Source organism: Saccoglossus kowalevskii, chromosome 15 (assembly GCF_978046115.1).
Source record: "Saccoglossus kowalevskii chromosome 15, keSacKowa6.1, whole genome shotgun sequence".
Taxonomy (NCBI): Eukaryota; Metazoa; Hemichordata; class Enteropneusta; family Harrimaniidae; genus Saccoglossus; species Saccoglossus kowalevskii.
The window spans coordinates 3,891,738-3,910,075 of record NC_140655.1 but is presented as its reverse complement, the minus strand read 5'-3'; positions in this window follow the sequence as shown (position 1 = coordinate 3,910,075).

Sequence of the window (18,338 nt, the reverse complement as noted above, 5' to 3'; positions counted from 1 at the left end):
TCCCTTCACTACCACTGCCACTCCCTGTATCTCCTTGGTGCACACCGTCTCTCACGACCTTCCTGCGCCACTGCTCCTACCTCACTTCACCTCCTCTCCGGACCTCTCTGCACCGTCACATCCACTCCCTGTATCTCCCGACCTCTCTGTACCACCTCTCCCGACCTCCCTGCTCCGTCTCTCCCGACCTCGCTGCTCCACTTCTCTCGACCTCCCTGCACCGCCACACCCATTCCATGTATCTCTGTGGTGCACACCGCATCTCCCGACATTCCTGCACCAGCTCTCCCGACCTCCCTTCACTACCACTGCCACTCCCTGTATCTCCTTGGTGCACACCGCCTCACCCGACCTTCCTGCACTGCCGCTCCGACCTCTCTGCACCTTCTCTCCCGCCCTCCCTGCTCTGCCTCTCCCGCCCTCCCTGCACCGCCACACCCACTCCCTGTATCTCCGTGGTGAGCAGCTCTTCTCCGACCTCCCTGCACCGCCACACCTACTCCCTGTATCTCCTTCGTGCACACCACCTCTTCCGACCTTCCTGAGCCGCCGCTCCGACCTCTCTGCGCCTCCTCTCCCGACCTTCCTGCTCCATCTCTCCCGACCTTTTTTCTCCTCGTCTGCCGACCTCCCTGCACCGCCAAACCCTCTCCCTGTATTTTCGTGGTGCACATTGTCTCACCCGACCTCCATGCACCGCCTCTCCTGACCTCCCTGCACCACCACACCCACTCGCTGTATCTCTGTTGTGCACACTGCCTCTCCCGAACTCCCCGTACTGCCTATCCCACCCTCCCTGCTCTGCCTCTCCCGCCCTCCCTGCACCGCCACACCCACTCCCTATATCTTCGTGGTGCGCACCTCTTCTCCGACCTCCCAACACTGCCACATCCACTCCCTGTATCTCCGTTGTGCACACCGCCTCTCCCGGCCTCACTGCACCACCTCTCCCGACCACCCTGCACCGCTACACCCATTCCCTGTATATCCGTGGTTCACACCATATCTCCTGACCTTTCTGCACCACCTATCCTGACCTCTTTGCACCACCACACCCACTCCCTGTATCTCCTTGGTGCACACCGCCTCTCCCGACCTGTCTGCACCAACACACCCAATCTCCCTGAACCACCTCTTCCGACCTTTCTCCGCCGCCACTCCAACCTTTTTGCACCACCTTTCCTGAACTCCCTGCTCCGTCTCTCCTGACCTCCCTGCTCCATCTATCTCGACCTTCCAGCTCTGCCTCTCCCGACCAACCTACATTGCCACACCCATTCCCAGTATCTCCGTGGTGCACACCGTCTCTCCCGACGTTCCTGCGCCGCCGCTCCGACCTCTCTACACATCCTCTCCCGACCTCATCCTCTCCCGACCTCTCTGCACCGAGTCTCACAACCTCCATGCACCGCCACACAGACTCCCTGTATCTCTGTGGTGTGCACGCCTCTCCTGACCTTCCTGTGCCACCTACCCCGCCTTCCCTGCTCCGCCTCTCCCACCCTCCCTGCACCGCCACATCCACTCCCTGTATCTCTGTAGTGCGCAACTCCTCTCCGACCTCCCAACAACGCCACATCCACTCCCTGTATTTCTGTTGTGCACACCGCCTCTCCTGACCTCCCCGTACTGCCTATCCCGCCCTCCCTGCTCTGCCTCTCCCGCCCTCCCTGCACCGCCATACCCACTCCTTGTATCTCCTTGGTGCACACCGCCTCTCACGACCTTCCTGCGCCACTGCTCCTACCTCACTTCACCTCCTCTCCGGACCTCTCTGCACCGTCACATCCACTCCCTGTATCTCCCGACCTCTCAGTACCACCTCTCCCGACCTCCCTGCTCCGTCTCTCCCGACCTCGCTGCTCCACCTCTCCCGACCTCCCTGCACCGCCACACCCATTCCATGTATCTCTGTGGTGCACACCGCATCTCCCGACATTCCTGCACCAGCTCTCCCGACCTCCCTTCACTACCACTGCCACTCCCTGTATCTCCTTGGTGCACACCGTCTCTCACGACCTTCCTGCGCCACTGCTCCTACCTCACTTCACCTCCTCTCCGGACCTCTCTGCACCGTCACATCCACTCCCTGTATCTCCCGACCTCTCTGTACCACCTCTCCCGACCTCCCTGCTCCGTCTCTCCCGACCTCGCTGCTCCACTTCTCTCGACCTCCCTGCACCGCCACACCCATTCCATGTATCTCTGTGGTGCACACCGCATCTCCCGACATTCCTGCACCAGCTCTCCCGACCTCCCTTCACTACCACTGCCACTCCCTGTATCTCCTTGGTGCACACCGCCTCACCCGACCTTCCTGCACTGCCGCTCCGACCTCTCTGCACCTTCTCTCCCGCCCTCCCTGCTCTGCCTCTCCCGCCCTCCCTGCACCGCCACACCCACTCCCTGTATCTCCGTGGTGAGCAGCTCTTCTCCGACCTCCCTGCACCGCCACACCTACTCCCTGTATCTCCTTCGTGCACACCACCTCTTCCGACCTTCCTGAGCCGCCGCTCCGACCTCTCTGCGCCTCCTCTCCCGACCTTCCTGCTCCATCTCTCCCGACCTTTTTTCTCCTCGTCTGCCGACCTCCCTGCACCGCCAAACCCTCTCCCTGTATTTTCGTGGTGCACATTGTCTCACCCGACCTCCATGCACCGCCTCTCCTGACCTCCCTGCACCACCACACCCACTCGCTGTATCTCTGTTGTGCACACTGCCTCTCCCGAACTCCCCGTACTGCCTATCCCACCCTCCCTGCTCTGCCTCTCCCGCCCTCCCTGCACCGCCACACCCACTCCATGTATCTCCATGGTGTGCACCTCTTCTCTGACCTCCCAACACCGCCACATCCACTCCCTGTATCTCTGTTGTGCAAACCGCCTCTCCCGACCTTCCTGCGCCGCCGCTCCGACCTCTCTGCACCTCCTCTCCCGACCTCCCTGCTCCATCTCTCCTGACCTTTTTGCTCCTCCTCTCCCGACCTCCCTGCACTGCCACACCCACTCCCGATATCTCTTTGGTGCACACCGCCTCTCTCGACCTCTCTGCACCGCCACACCCAACCTCCCTGCACCGCCACTCCCGACCTTGCACTGCCGCCGCTCTGACCTCTCTTTACCACCTCTCCCGACCTCCCTGCTCCGTCTCTCCCGACCTTCCTGCTCCACCTCTCCCGACCTCCCTGCACCGCAACACCCACTCCCTGTATCTCCGTAGTGCATACTGCCTCTCCCTACCTCGCAGCACCGCCTCTCCCGAACTCCCTGCACTGCCACACCCACTCCCTGCAACTCCTTGGTGCACACCACCTCTCCCGACCTTCCTGCACTGCAGCTCCGACCTCTCTGCACCTCCTCTTCCGACCTTTTCCTCTCCCGATCTCTCTGCACCACCTCTCCCGAACTCCCTGCACCGCCACACAGACTCACTGTATCTCCTTGGTGCACACCACCTCCCCGAACTCTTCTCCCGACCTCCATGCACCGCCACACCCTCCCTATAGCTCCGTAGTGCACACTGTCTCTCCCAACATCACTGCACCGCCACACCCACTTTCTGTATAATGAGGTACTCTCCGCCTTTCCCGACCTCGCTGCACTGCCTCTCCTGACTTCCCTTCACCCCACACCCTACTCCCTGTACCGCCTCTCCCGACCTCCCTGCACTGCCTTTCCCGGACTACCTGTACCACTTCTCCCGACCTCCCTGCACCGCCTATCCCGACCTCCCTGCACTGCCTCTCCCGACCTCCCTGCACCGCCACACCGACTCCCTGTATCTCTGTGGTGCACACCACCTCTCTCGTCCTCCCTACTCTGTCTCTCCCGACCTCCCTGCACCACCACACCCACTCGCTGTATCTCTGTGGTGCGCACCTCCTCTCCGACCTCCCAACAACGCCACATCCACTCCCTGTATCTCTGTTGTGCACACTGCCTCTCGACCTCCCCGTACTGCCTATCCCGCCCTCCCTGCTCCGCCTCTCCCGCCCTCCCTGCACCGCCACACCCACTCCATGTATCTCCATGGTGTGCACCTCTTCTCTGACCTCCCAACACCGCCACATCCACTCCACTCCCTGTATCTCTGTTGTGCAAACCGCCTCTCCCGACCTTCCTGCGCCGCCGCTCCAACCTCTCTGCACCTCCTCTCCCGACCTCCCTGCTCCATCTCTCCCGACCTTTTTGCTCCTCCTCTGCCGACCTCCCTGCACCGCCAAACCCTCTCCCTGTATCTCCGTGGGGCACACCGTCTCACCCGACCTCCCTGCACCGCCTCTCCTGACCTCCCTGCACCACCACATCCACTCCTTTCATCTCCTTGGTGCACACCGCCTCTCACGACCTTCCTGCTCCACCGCTCCTATCTCACTTCACCTCCTCTCCGGATCTCTCTGCACCATCACACCCACTCCCTGTATCTCCCGACCTCTCTGTACTACCTCTCCTGACCTCGCTGCTCCGTCTCTCCCGACCTCGCTGCTCCACCTCTCCCTACCTCCATGCACCGCCACACCCATTCCATGTATCTCTGTGGTGCACACCGCATCTCCCGACCTCTCTGTACCACCTCTCTCGACCTCTCTGCACTGCCACACCCAACCACCCTGCACCGCCTCCCCCAACCTTGCTCTGCCGCTGCTCCGATCTCTCTTTACCACCTCTCCCGTCCTCCCTGCTCCGTCTCTCCCGACCTTCCTGCTCCGCCTCTCCCGACCTCCCTGCACCGCAACACCCACTCCGTGCATCTCCTTGGTGCACACCACCTCTCCCGACCTTCCTGCACTGCAGCTCCGACCTCTCTGCACCTCCTCTTCCGACCTTTTCCTCTCCTGACCTCTCTGCACCGCCTCTCCCGACCTCCCTGCACCGCCACACAGACTCACTGTATCTCCGTGGTGCACACCACCTCCTCAAACTCTTCTCCCGACCTCCATGCACCACCACACCCTCCCTGTAGCTCCGTAGTGCACACTGTCTCTCCCAACATCACTGCACCGCCACACCCACTTTCTGTATAATGAGGTACTCTCCGCCTTTCCCGACCTCACTGCACTGCCTCTCCCGACCTCCCTACACCCCACACCCTACCCCCTGCACTGCCTCTCCCGACCTCCCTGCACTGCCTTTCCCGGACTCCCTGTACCACTTCTCCCGACCTCCCTGCACCGCCTATCTTGACCTCCCTGCACTGCCTCTCCCGACCTCCCTGCACCGCCACACCGACTCCCTATATCTCTGTGGTGCACACCACCTCTCTCGTCCTCCCTACTCTGTCTCTCCCGACCTCCCTGCACCACCACACCCACTCTCTGTATCTCTGTGGTGCGCACCTCCTCTCCGACCTCCCTGCACTGGCACATCCACTTTCTGTATCTCTGTGGTACTCACCGCCTTTCCTGACCTCCATGCACTGCCTCTCCCGACCTCACTGCACCACCTCTCCCGACCTCTCTGGTCGGTCTCTTCCAACCTTCCTGCTCCACCTCTCCCGACCTCCCTGCACCATCACACCCACTCTCTGTATCTCTGTGGTGCACACTGCCTCTCCCGACCTCCCAGTCTCGCCTCTCCCGACCTCCCTGCACCGCCACACCTACTTCCTGCATCTCATTGGTGTACACCACCACTTCCGACCTTCCTGCGCCGCCGTCTCCGACTTCTCTGCACCTCCTCTCCCGACCTCCCTACACCCCACACCGTACCTCCCTGCACTGCCTCTCCCTACCTCTCTGCACCGCCTCTCCCGACCTCCCTGCACCGCCACACAGACTCACTGTATCTCCGTGATGCACACAACCTCCCCGAACTCTTCTCCCGACCTCCATGCACCGCCACACCCTCCCTGTAGCTCCGTAGTGCACACTGTCTCTCCCAATATCACTGCACCGCCACACTCACTTTCTGTATAATGAGGTACACTCCGTGTTTCCCGACCTCGCTGCACTGCCTCTCCCGACCTCCCTACACCCCACACCCTACCCCCAGCACTGCCTCTCCCGACCTCCCTGCACTGCCACACCCACTCCCTCTATCTCTTTGGTGCATACCGCCTCTCTCGACCTCTCTGCACCGCCACACCCAACCTCCCTGCACCGCCTCTCCCGACCTTGTTCCGTCGCCGCTCCAACCTCTCTTCACCACCTCCCCCGACCTCCCTATTCCATCTCTGCCGACCTTCCCGCTCCATCTCTCCCGACCTCCCTGCACTGCCACACCCACTTTCTGTATCGCCTCTCACCAACTTGCTCCGCCGCCGCTTCAACCTCTCTGCACCACCTCTCCCGACCTCTCTGCTCGGTCTCTCCCGACCTTCCTGCTCCACCTCTCCCGACCTCCCTGCACCATTACACCCACTCCCTGTATCTCGCGACCTCTCTGTACCACCTCTCCCGACCTCCCTGCTCCATCTCTCCCGATCTCCCTGCTCCATCTCTCCTGACTTCCCTGTACCGCCACACCCATTCCCTGTAACTCCGTGGTACACACCGTCTCTCCCGACCTTTCTGCACCGCCTATTTCGACCTCTCTGCACCGCCACACCCACTCCCTGTATCTCCTTGATGCACACCGCCTCTCCCGACCTGTCTGCACCAACACACCCAACCTCCCTGAACCGCCTCTCTCGACCTTTCTCCGCCGCTGCTCCAACCTTTCTGCACCACTTTTCCCGACCTCCCTGCTCTGTCTCTCCCGACCTTCCTGTGCCATCTCTCCCGACCTCCCAGCATTGCCTCTCTCGACCTCCCTGCACCGCCACACCTACTCTCCTTGGTGCTCCTGACCTTTCTGCGCTGCCGCTCCGACCTCTCTGCACCGCCTCTCCGGACCTCCATGCACTGCCACACAGACTCCCTGTATCTCCGTGGTGCACACCACCTCTCCCGACATGTCTGCACCACCACACCCAACCTCCCTGAACTGCCTCTCCCGACCTTTCTCCGCCGCCGCTCCAACCTTTCTGCACCACCTCTCCCGACCTCCCTGCTCCCTCTCTCCCGACCTTCCTGCTCCGCCTCTCCCGACCTCCCTGCACCACCTCTCCCAATATCACTGCACCGCCACACCAACTTCCTGTATCTCTGTGGTACTCAGCGCCTCTCCCGACCTCCTTGCACCACCTCTCCCGACTTCCCTGCACCTCCTATCCTGACCTCCCAACACTGCCACATCCACTCTCTGTGTCTCTGTTCTGCACACTGCCACACCCAACCTCCCTGCACAGCCTCTCACGACCTTGCTCTGCCGTCGCTGCAACGTCTCTGCACCACCTCTCCCGAGCTTCCTGCTCTGCCTCTCCCGACCTCTATGCACCACCACACCCACTCCCTGCATCTCCGTGGTGCGCACCTCCTCTCCGACCTCCCAACACCGCCACATCCACTCCCTGTATCTCCGTTGTGCACACTGCCACACTCAGCCTCCCTGCACAGCCTCTCTCGACCTTGCTCCTACGCCGCTCCGACCTCTCTGCACCACCTCTCCCGGCCTCCCTGTTCCATCTCTCCTGACATTCCTGCTCCGCCTCTCCCGACCTCCCTGCACCACCACACCCACTCCCTGCACCGCCTCACCCGACCTTGCTCCACCGCCACTCCCACTCCCTGTATCTCCCGACCTCTCTGTACCACCTCTCCCTACCTCTCTGCTCCGTCTCTCCCGACCTCCCTGCTCCACCTCTCCCGACCTCCCTGCACCTCCACACCCATTCCCTGTATTTCCGTGGTGCACACCGTCTCTCCTGACCTTTCTGCACCGCCTATCCCGACCTCTCTGTGCCACCACACCCACTTCCTGTATCTGCTTGGTGCACACCGCCTCTCCCGACCTGTCTGCACCACCACACCCAACCTCCCTGAACCGCCTCTCCCGACCTTTCTCCGCCTCTGCTCCAACCTTTCTGCACCACCTCTCCCGACCTCCCTTCTCTGTCTCTCCCGACCTCCTCGCACCGCCTCTCCTGACCTCCCTGCACCTCCACACCCATTCCCTGTATTTCCGTGGTGCACACCGTCTCTCCTGACCTTTCTGCACCGCCTATCCCGACCTCTCTGCGCCACCACACCCACTTCCTGTATCTGCTTGGTGCACACCGCCTCTCTCCCGACCTGTCTGCACCACCACACCCGACCTCCCTGAACCGCCTCTCCCGACCTTTCTCCGCCTCTGCTCCAACCTTTCTGCACCACCTCTCCCGACCTCCCTTCTCCGTCTCTTCCGACCTACCTGCTCTGCCTCTCCTGACCTCTCACCTCCTCTCCGACCTCCCAACATCACCACATCCACTCCCTGTATCTCCATTGTGCACACCGCCTCTCCCGACCTCCCTGCACCGCCACACCTACTTCCTGTATCTCCTTGGAGCACACCACCTCTCCCGACCTTCCTGTGCTGCCGCTCCGACCTGACTGTACCTCCTCTCCCGACCTCCCCGCCCCGCCTCTCCCGACCTCCCTGCACCATCACAACCACTCCCTGTATCTCCGTGGTACACACCGCCTCTCCCGACCTCCCTGATCCGGCATGATACGCAGCAGCCGAGACGTTTCTTCAATACGGATAAGATTCAATAAATTTTGGTAACCAATACAACACGATTGTGACAGCTCATCAAAATATAGTATTTACCATACCTATTCGAATCGGGTATAACAATCACATATTCACGAGGGATAAGAACGGCAGGGAACCGCTCGCATTCACTAGTGGAAATGAAATAGCCCGGCCATGTCATGCGAAAGAGCCCGGTAAGTTAAATACCTGGAGAATACCTGGGTAAAGTGCACTTCGAGGATATCCGAGAACTCTCATCGAGACGTCTTCAAGATATTAAGTACGCGGTTACGATGGGCGTTAGTAAACATTCCATGATTACTACAGACGAAAGTGGTCGCATATCTAAGCAAAGGGGGAATTTCAATTCGCTTTCGCACGGTCTCTCAGCATATTCTCTGTACCAAATTAAAGGTCTGGGCGATTGTAATAAACTGGATTTGTACGCGTTCTCCCGACCTTTATTGACGCAAATTCAGATTCAACGGATCAACGACATAATGGATAAATCCACTAAAAAAGCGTCGGAAAAGAATTTGGTAGATTTCAAGCAAACTCATATGACTCTAATGATACATATGCTTAATTTAATAATCGAACAAAGCACAACGCCTGAAAAAATGCCTGGAATAACTAAGGGTATAGATGCCTTGGAAACCGCTGAGTCATCATTTGAACCTCTTTGAAGATCGATTGCCGACGCAATTCGTAAGAGGGACGGAGATCTGACGCCAGTCTACGTGATTGTCCGTAAATTTTCCATGAGCTCGCTCACCGTTAAATCGGTCGAAATTTTCTCATTCACGCTGATCTCCGTCCTCAGCGAAGCGTTAACTGTAGGAAGTGAAGATTTGGAAATCATCCGCAAACTTGAATATAGAGCTAAACAATTTAACGCTGATCTAAGCGAGTTTTCCGCATCGATGACGTGTAAAGAAGCCCTCGAACTGTTTAACGAATACGACTGTAAAAGTCACGTTTTTCTAATTAATTTATCAGCTACTAACTAACTATCTAACTAATTTATTTATTTATTTTTTGTTCTCTAGGTGGCAGAATATGATCTCGACGAGTTTTGTATCAATGGGGGAAATCAAATGATTAATTTAATGGAACGTACCGATGAAGTAAAATGACTGAATCACGAATTATTATGATTTATCCTTTATTTCAAGTTAAAAAAAATGACAGTGACAGCGCCCTCACGGGCACAATGTTTTTTTATATTATATATATTTACTTACGTTATTGTTATACAATTAATATGTTTTTCATTGATCGCACTTATATAATGTTTGTTTTATTAAAGATAACAAATGATTCTAATTGTATCGTATGTTGTATTTTGAATGAGTGAAATCACAGAGATGTGGTTGTAGCGGACGGCGACTGTCCCCTTTTTTTCCGATGAAATTTAGAAATTGCGTCAGTTAACCTCTGACGTTCAATCTTCTCTTTTTCAGTTCAACTTTGTACGTTGAAATCTGGGTTTCCAAAAAATGTATGTAATCATCTGTTACCTGTTGCCTGTTTATCACTTTGGTGTCACGATATTACGCCGCACATCGTCCACCTAATAACTTAAAACCAATCCTTTCTCAACCGTCGGTCGTACACTTGAAATATTTACGGGCACGTCGTTTCTCGTTGATTTTCAAAATTTGACGATAACAATATGAACAAAACCCTTCATTTTCAACATTGGCGTACATGTCGCAATGTCGTTTCTTGCATTTCAATCCCATTTCAGTCCCTTCCGTGTTTGAAGCGCGCCACTCCATCTCAGTGATTATAGAATGAGTGAGTCCATTAATATAGCAACACACGAATCGTTGATTTTTCAAACTAATCCGAAATATCCGTGGTCATATAAAGGGGCACCTCCTAATATTCGATTTAAGCTACATCATTCCCCCATCCAATCTCAACATCCTCCCTCATCCTAAGTTCACGATGACTGGGCGGTTATTTGACCGACACGTCTTCGTTTTTTTATTATTATACGGCCACCGTGACAAATGGTAAAAAAAAAAAATTGCAGACCATCTAAATATCACGGTAGCACTCCAGACCAGTGAAATGTTATGTGATGCGCCCTCAACTAACAGAACGTTAACTTATTTGTGGTCATCGCAAGAGGGCATTTCTTTACTCACTTCGCTGGTTTCAGGCGACACATAGATGCGAGCGTTTGCATTTGGCTAGTCAATACCGATTGGTACATTCTCAGTTACCTGATGGGTTTCGTTTCGCTCAAAGATTTGTTGGGCGATATAAAAGTGTAGCTGTATCTCCTGCTGCCACTTGCGGTGCAGCTCATTGAACGCGGCAGAGAGTCACACCTTTCAGGGTTTTGTTTTTGATCATTATGAATACAAAGACATACATTTTATTTCGAAAAAAACGCAGCGACCCTACAACATCAGGGATTGTTTGGGACAGCCTTGGCAGAAAGCTGCAATCCGTGCATGCAATGATGATGCGTGGATATCATTTGACCCGATTTCAACGAATTGACTACTATTACTATTAAAAAGAACAGTGTATAAATACATGAGTATATTGCTTCATATTAAACGGCATCCGGATAAATGTGACACAGTGCAGCGGGAAATCTTGAATCTCTCGGATGAAGATAAACCGAACTTCAAAGCTTGCTATGCCTCCCCGGTTACTAAGTTAGAAGGGGACTAACAATGGCGCATTATACATGGTGCCTACACTACTGGCAGATTTATGGTTCATGACAAATTTTCGCAATCGAACACGTGCCCACTTTGCGGGGACAACGACTCCTTGCGTCATATATTTATTGATTGTCCTGTTATTGTTCCACTGTACAACTGTATCAAAACAATAATAAAAAATCTTGTTGTATCCGATGCTGACATACCTGTGTGTTGGTTTATTTTATTGCCTCCTGGTAGATCTGGTTTATTCGTATCTCGTCAAGCACGTAACTTATTTAATTATATTGCCTGTACTACTAAGATTTCGATTCACATCAGTAGGCGCAACAAACGCCAAGCAAACGGCGTGATTGAACTACTTAAAATCTTTAAGCAGCGCTTCATTTCAAGGTTAAAAGCCGAGTTTGACTTTTTCAAAATGAGTAATAAATTACAGTTTTTTATCAATAAGTGGGTTATATGCGATGCGCTACGTACTGTGCACATTGACGAGCTTGCTGTTTGCTTGGAAGTACGCTCGTAGTCTGCTACAAGTTAATGTCCATTTTTATTCTTATTCCTGGACCAGTCTGTTGTATTGGTATTGTTTTCACGGGTAAGGTGGTAACAGTTGAGAAGACCCACAGGTGCTGGTGTACCCGGCTTTAAGTCAGCTTCGTGGGGTGACACACTTTATGTATATCACGTTGATTTTCACTTCAAGTTTTGGTCGGTTTCCCGATCCTTTTCTTTGTCTTCTCGGTTCATTAAAAGTCTGTCTTCACAATATGTTTTACGTAGTAGTTTTATTCGATGTCGTGTGTTTTATTTCTGCTGTGGGACGGGTAGAGGGGATCGTAACCTCTTGTGGTGAGGACCGGTGTGACCGGCCTACCTGCAGGGTCCCATAGCTTAACGTTATTGATTTCCCTTCGTCGTATTTGTAAACGTTCTTGTGTTTGTCCAACTGCGATTCAAAAATCACTATTATATTCTAACGTTGTTACTGCCCCCCTATTTTTCTTCCACCCCCCTGTATTGACAGCGCATTCCCCGGGAATGAAAATATATAATGTGCGAGGGAACGAGAAACAAACTTCTTTTATTAATATCACTCGGGGTCGCAGATTACGTCGGAGACTGGTCCAGAGACACGGTACATACATTTAAATACACTTTAGTTTGTTACAGCGAGCTGTTGTTTACTTAAAAAACTTATTTCATTGTATCATTTTCCAATAAGGATACGCAATCAATAAAGTTATTTACTTTAAAGTGCCCCCCAGCAATATCTTTACTGAGAACATAACTCAAAATTTACCATCTTCTATTGTGTACTAGATCAAATATTCTTTGTCCAAGCTTGATCTTGCGGGTGAGTTACCACGAACTGATCGAAGAGCGCTGGTTCGTGTGCCAATTTATAGCAGCGCGACTAAAACGAGGTTGAGCCAGTGATGGGTCGCAGAATTGTATTGTGTGTGTGTGTGGGGGGGGGGGGGGTCGTGTCGCATGATACACCAGTTGGACTTGGTGAACCAAACGTTCGACAAATACAATAATAATATTTTCATCCATCGTCAAAACGCGTTTTGTCTCCGAGAGCGTCCGCCCCTACTGCTTCGATAGGGGTACGTTTTCAACGCACACGCACACCCTAGTGTACCAACCATAGGCGATTTTATGTAACGTATGACAAAATGTGTCAAATGAAATCAAACACGACGCAACGGATATCCAAAAAACTGTCATATCAAATATTTATTAACACTCACTCGATAAAGCGAATTAATAGTTACAAACTAAAGTGAAATAACAAAAAAATATGAATGAACTACTAATAGAAAAAAATGAACGAAAATAAAGTAAAAGTAAGCATACAGTTATAGCAATTAAATCGGCAAATGTTGCTGTCCAAGCATAGTTGAACACTGTTCATTGTAGTCATCTGATTTTACTTTCCCACCCAGTGCAACGTTTTACAACAAGTGGATATAGACCCGATGAATACAGTCGATGGAGACAAGGTATTACTCGTTCGGTAGCTCGCACGCCAAGTTTGTAATTGACGCAATCTAAGTTCTATTCAGACGTAACAAACAAAGAGCGTTAACTATTTGTAATACCACTCACGAACAACCTCGTACGTTATTTTTTTTGTTAATACTTCCAGTATCTGGCCGACTGACAACGCACGCACTAAGCTAGTACTTCCTTTCGAATGGACAATGCACTCATGGATTTCAAACCCTTGCTCCAGTACGTTTGATGATCGATTAATTGTGGAACAAATTTTTTACAACTTAGATGATTGACTATTCATCAACATCATCATGTACGGATGGAAAAAGTTGGCTCAACGATGGTCTGAAAAAAACGCGTTCTTGTGCAAGGTCACGTTGAAACAATAGAAACAAAATATTTTTTGCTGCTGAACATGTGTAAAACTATATTATGATGATGATGTGTTTCTCAATGGAATAGAGATTTTGCCACTATCCAGGTATAAAAATGGTCACCCTTTTGAGCATTCGGAGGCAGCTTCAGTAGTTTAGGACACACGATAGGTACGACCATGAGGGCGCTGCTCATGTCGAATAGACCGAGCATGAGCCATTCCATTAGAGCGCGCTTGTTCCATTACAGAGCGTTCCATTAGAGAGCGGTCTTAGCGATCACGTGACAATGTCATATGTTCAATTCAGTGAGACGTGTGATCACCTGATACTCGCTATAACAGCAAATACCGTTAGGTTTAGCAAATTTAGGTACCGTTACGAAAGAGTTTGCTCGTTCGAAGGCCGTTTTTGTAAAAGCGACAGCCTTGATCGATACAATGTTCATTTACACAATCTTTCCTGGCACCATACGCACTCACACTTTTAGCGGCGGAGTGAAACACGCCCATGTCAAGCCATTTAACCGATTACTGGCGTCTATGTATTTCATGTCTTTGACATGAAAGCTATAAAATATACAAAATACAATGCCTTGCTATCGTTTGTACATTTCAAATATTTAATTGGCCTAGCGTGTTTTTTTTCATTCCTTTGGAGACGAGTCGCTCTTCATTGCATTACAGGACGGTATGACCCAAACCACCCTCTAACGTCGCTCTATTTACTTGAATTGATATGGGAGCTATTAAATATAATTAATAAAATATATTCAAACAGTTTTGAACATTTCAATTATTTAATTGGCCAAGCGATATTGTCATTCCATTACAGACGAGTCGTTCTTCATTCCATTACAGGACGGTATGACCCAAACCACCCTCTAACCTCGCTCTATTTACTTGATTTGACATGGGAGCTATTAAATATAATTAATACAATATATTCAAACAGTTTTGAGCATTTCAATTGTTTAATTGGCCAAGCGATCGTGTCATTTACCAGTTACCAACAATGTTGACAGTTACCAGCAATGTTGACAGTTAACAACAATGTTGACAGTTACCAGCAATGTTGACAGTTTCCAGCAATGTTGACAGTTACCAGCAATGTTGACAGTTACCAGCAATATTGACAGTTACCAACAATGTTGACAGTTACCAGCAATATTGACAGTTACCAACAATGTTGACAGTTACCAGCAATATTGACAGTTACCAACAATGTTGACAGTTACCAGCAATGTTGACAGTTACCAGCAATGTTGACAGTTACCAGCAATGTTGACAGTTACCAGCAATGTTGACAGTTACAAACAATGTTGACAGTTACCAGCAATGTTGACAGTTACCAGCAATGTTGACAGTTACCAGCAAGGCTGGCAGTTACCAACAATGTTGACAGTTACCAGCAAGACTGGCAGTTACCAACAATGTTGACAGTTACCAGCAATGTTGACAGTTACCAGCAATGTTGACAGTTACCAGCAATGTTGACAGTTACCAACAATGTTGACAGTTACCAGCAATGTTGACAGTTACCAGCAATGTTGACAGTTACCAGCAATGTTGACAGTTACCAGCAATGTTGACAGTTACAAACAATGTTGACAGTTACCAGCAATGTTGACAGTTACCAGCAATGTTAACAGTTACCAGCAAGGCTGGCAGTTACCAACAATGTTGACAGTTACCAGCAAGGCTGGCAGTTACCAACAATGTTGACAGTTACCAGCAATGTTGACAGTTACCAGCAATGTTGACAGTTACCAACAAGGTTGACAGTTACCTGCAATGTTGACAGTTACCAGCAAGGCTGGCAGTTACCAACAATGTTGACAGTTACCAACAATGTTGACAGTTACCAGCAATGATGACAGTTACCAGCAATGTTGACAGTTACCAGCAAGGCTGGCAGTTACCAACAATGTTGACAGTTACCAGCAATGTTGACAGTTACCAACAATGTTGACAGTTACCAGCAATGTTGACAGTTACCAACAATGTTGACAGTTACCAGCAAGGCTGGCAGTTACCAACAATGTTGACAGTTACCAGCAATGTTGACAGTTACCAACAATGTTGACAGTTACCAGCAATGTTGACAGTTACCAACAATGTTGACAGTTACCAGCAAGGCTGGCAGTTACCAACAATGTTGACAGTTCCCAACAATGTTGACAGTTACCAGCAATGTTGACAGTTACCAGCAATGTTGACAGTTACCAACAATGTTGACAGTTACCAGCAATGTTGACAGTTACCAGCAATGTTGACAGTTACCAACAAAGTTGACAGTTACCTGCAATGTTGACAGTTACCAGCAAGGCTGGCAGTTACCAGCAATGATGACAGTTACCAGCAATGTTGACAGTTACCAGCAAGGCTGGCAGTTACCAACAATGTTGACAGTTACCAGCAATGTTGACAGTTACCAACAATGTTGACAGTTACCAGCAATGTTGACAGTTACCAGTAATGTTGACAGTTACCAACAATGTTGACAGTTACCAGCAATGTTGACAGTTACCAACAATGTTGACAGTTACCAGCAATGTTGACAGTTACCAGCAATGTTAACAGTTACCAGCAATGTTGACAGTTACCAACAATGTTGACAGTTACCAACAATGTTGACAGTTACCAGCAATGTTAACAGTTACCAGCAATGTTGACAGTTACCAGCAATGTTGACAGTTACCAGCAATGTTGACAGTTACCAGCAATGTTGACAGTTACCAACAAGGTTGACAGTTACCTGCAATGTTGACAGTTACCAGCAAGGCTGGCAGTTACCAACAATGTTGACAGTTACCAACAATGTTGACAGTTACCAGCAATGATGACAGTTACCAGCAATGTTGACAGTTACCAGCAAGGCTGGCAGTTACCAACAATGTTGACAGTTACCAGCAATGTTGACAGTTGCCAACAATGTTGACAGTTACCAACAATGTTGACAGTTACCAGCAAGGCTGGCAGTTACCAACAATGTTGACAGTTTCCAACAATGTTGACAGTTACCAGCAATGTTGACAGTTACCAGCAATGTTGACAGTTACCAACAATGTTGACAGTTACCAACAATGTTGACAGTTACCAGCAATGTTGACAGTTACCAGCAATGTTGACAGTTACCAACAAAGTTGACAGTTACCTGCAATGTTGACAGTTACCAGCAAGGCTGGCAGTTACCAACAATGTTGACAGTTACCAGCAATGATGACAGTTACCAGCAATGATGACAGTTACCAGCAATGTTGACAGTTACCAGCAAGGCTGGCAGTTACCAACAATGTTGACAGTTACCAGCAATGTTGACAGTTGCCAACAATGTTGACAGTTACCAACAATGTTGACAGTTACCAGCAATGTTGACAGTTACCAGCAATGTTGACAGTTACCAACAATGTTGACAGTTACCAACAATGTTGACAGTTACCAGCAATGTTGACAGTTACCAGCAATGTTGACAGTTACCAACAAAGTTGACAGTTACCTGCAATGTTGACAGTTACCAGCAAGGCTGGCAGTTACCAACAATGTTGACAGTTACCAGCAATGATGACAGTTACCAGCAATGATGACAGTTACCAGCAATGTTGACAGTTACCAGCAAGGCTGGCAGTTACCAACAATGTTGACAGTTACCAGCAATGTTGACAGTTACCAACAATGTTGACAGTTACCAGCAATGTTGACAGTTACCAACAATGTTGACAGTTTCCAACAATGTTGAGAGTTACCAGCAAGGCTGGCAGTTACCAACAATGTTGACAGTTACCAGCAATGTTGACAGTTACCAACAATGTTGACAGTTACCAGCAAGGCTGGCAGTTACCAACAATGTTGACAGTTTCCAACAATGTTGACAGTTACCAGCAATGTTGACAGTTACCAGCAATGTTGAAAGTTACCAACAATGTTGACAGTTACCAACAATGTTGACAGTTACCAGCAATGTTGACAGTTACCAGCAATGTTGACAGTTACCAACAAAGTTGACAGTTACCTGCAATGTTGACAGTTACCAGCAAGGCTGGCAGTTACCAACAATGTTGACAGTTACCAGCAATGTTGACAGTTACCAACAATGTTGACAGTTACCAGCAATGTTGACAGTTACCAACAATGTTGACAGTTTCCAACAATGTTGAGAGTTACCAGCAAGGCTGGCAGTTACCAACAATGTTGACAGTTACCAGCAATGTTGACAGTTACCAACAATGTTGACAGTTACCAGCAAGGCTGGCAGTTACCAACAATGTTGACAGTTTCCAACAATGTTGACAGTTACCAGCAATGTTGACAGTTACCAGCAATGTTGACAGTTACCAGCAATGATGACAGTTACCAGCAATGTTGACAGTTACCAGCAAGGCTGGCAGTTACCAACAATGTTGACAGTTACCAGCAATGTTGACATTTACCAACAATGTTGACAGTTACCAGCAAGGCTGGCAGTTACCAACAATGTTAACAGTTTCCAACAATGTTGACAGTTACCAGCAATGTTGACAGTTACCATCAATGTTGACAGTTACCAACAATGTTGACAGTTACCAGCAATGTTGACAGTTACCAGCAATGTTGACAGTTACCAACAATGTTGACAGTTACCAACAATGTTGACAGTTACCAGCTTTGTTGACTGCCCTCTATTCATAACACAACTAGATGGATTTGAATAAAAGGTGTACCCAACCCAACAAAGAGGGG